At 45.8% G+C, this 2,113-nt stretch overlaps 1 long non-coding RNA gene across 1 annotated transcript; it reads right to left on the bottom strand.

Moving 5' to 3' along the window:
• Positions 1–357: 357 nt before the first annotated feature.
• Positions 358–1,116, bottom strand: LOC140360390 (uncharacterized). The gene is made up of 2 exons (XR_011926922.1): positions 1,019–1,116; positions 358–444 (listed from the first exon to the last, which is right to left on the bottom strand). It is a non-coding gene; the product is annotated as an uncharacterized lncRNA (long non-coding RNA).
• Positions 1,117–2,113: the final 997 nt, after the last annotated feature.

Genomic DNA, 2,113 nt, shown 5'->3' with positions numbered 1-2,113 from the left:
GCTCGCCGGCGAGCAGGTGGGTGGTAACAGGTTAAGCCAATAAGTTACCAGAGCTATCCAGATTTTCTATGCGAGTTCAGCATTTTAGCAAGCTCAATGTTGGTATATATAATATAATAATAATGAGATTTCTTGCCATCGTAAGTGAACAAAATTCACAGGCTAGGAGCTTTCTTTGGTGATTCTGTGCAACATACAACAATGAACAATAATAAAAGCAAAATATATCTGTAACAAAGAGACAGTTTGTTACACTAGCACTTTACACTTTTTACTATTTGCACTTTAAATTACATTTCACTTTTATTGCACATAGCACATTAAGCATCTATTCGCACTTAAAAAGAAAATTGCACAGATTTTAAATATTTATTGAAGTAATGTCTCTTTTTATCCCATTTTTAGATCTGGTGCACAGGGGCACTTTAATTGAAGCCGTCTGTCCTGGGGGGAAAAGGGAGACAAATTAAATTGTTAGGTCAATTGGTTATGTGCAAGATGTACAGTGATCCCTCGCTATAACGCGGTTCACTTTTCGCGGACTCGCAGCTTCGCGGATTTTCATCATGCATTGTGTTCTGCATTCTGATTGGCTAAACAGTCTCTCCGCGTCTTCTCTACCTGTGTGTCAATAACGTTATGGATTAATATGTACACGTACGTAAAACCGCTTGCCAAATTGAAGTTTGCGAGGCCGGTGAGAGCGCGCGTGTGAGCTCCGGGAGAGAGCGGTGAGAGTACAGTACAAACGTTAATACAGTACTTTTATTTGTTAAACAAATGCTTGGGCCTGTAAAAAGGTTTGTTCCTTGCTTTCAATGTTTTATGGAGTATTTCATTGTATAATAACTGTAAAAAAATAAAGGTTTCTACTTCGCGGATTTCGACTCCCGCGGGTTCTTCTTGGAACGTAACCCCCGCAATAAACGAGGGATCACTGTAGTGCAATATTTGTTGAAGATGTTTGTGTTTTAATGTGGTTTGTTGTGTTTTTAGTGAATTGTGTGTGGTTACTCACTTCCTCTGTTCTTGTGTCCAGGAGTCAAAGGGTTCCCTCCAGAAACGAGTTCCCTTATAAGGGTTTCCGGCTGGACCAAGGCAGAGGAGGTGTAGGGTTCTGGTTTGAATGGACCGTAGCCCTCTGCTTGAACGGAGTGGCTCAAATAGTCCGTGTCCAGGGTGAGAAGGGTCGGCTGTGATCCGACTTGCTCGTCCCAGAGTCCTGGAAACGTACAGGTCGTGCAGAGATATAAGTCTCAAGCTGATTACCTTTTTGGCAGAGCGCACAATGCGCTGTAGTCTCTGTTTGTCCCTGGCTGTGGCTCCAGCGTACCACACGGTGATGGAGGAGGTGATGGAGGAGGTGAGGATGTATTCAATGATGGCCATGTAGAACTGCACCATCATCTCCGCTGGCAGCTTGGCTTTCCTCAGCTGATGCAGGAAGTACATTCTCTGCTGGGCCTTCTTGATGAGGGATGATGGGCTCCCACTTGAAGTCCTGGTGATGGTGGTGCCAAGGAAGCGGAAGGAGTCCACGGTGGTGATGGGAGAGTCAGTCAAGATGAGGGGGGGTTGTGACGTTCCCAAGAAGTCTATGAGCATCTTCGCTGTCTTATGGGTGTTGAACTCCAGGTTGTTACCGCTGCACCAGCCGGTGGTCAGATCAAACCTACAATAGGTGTTGTCTCAAGGTGTTGAGATTCCGACCCAGTTTCTGGTCATCTGCTGCATGGGGTGCCCTGGGCTTGTAGTTAGTGAGAAGCCAGAGCCCACTCCACACAGTGGCAGGGTTATTGCTTGAGAACTGCTGCTTCAGACGCGTATTGTACTGTGATCGAGCTCTCGACACCTCCCTGCTAAATCTGTACGTTTTATCTTTGTTGCGCTCTCGGTCACCAGCCCTGTGCAGGGCAATCAGGCATTGTTGATGTAGAAACCGAGTCCTTCTCCCTGTGATTTCCCTCTCCAGCTGTACAGCGCAGACAAACTTGCTGAGCCATGTCTCCGTGACTCTGCTTTTTAACTTTGCTGCTAAGATCCACAAGGCTTTAGACAAGTTCTGGCCCTCGTTTAAAGTATGGTTGCTAGTAGGGATATCCTGATCCGATCA

This window comes from Eucyclogobius newberryi, unplaced genomic scaffold (genome assembly GCF_026437365.1).
Source record: "Eucyclogobius newberryi isolate DKJ021-1_F unplaced genomic scaffold, fEucNew1.0.hap1 SCAF_15, whole genome shotgun sequence".
Taxonomy (NCBI): domain Eukaryota; kingdom Metazoa; phylum Chordata; class Actinopteri; order Gobiiformes; family Gobiidae; genus Eucyclogobius; species Eucyclogobius newberryi.
This window is presented reverse-complemented; position numbering and strand designations above follow the sequence as displayed.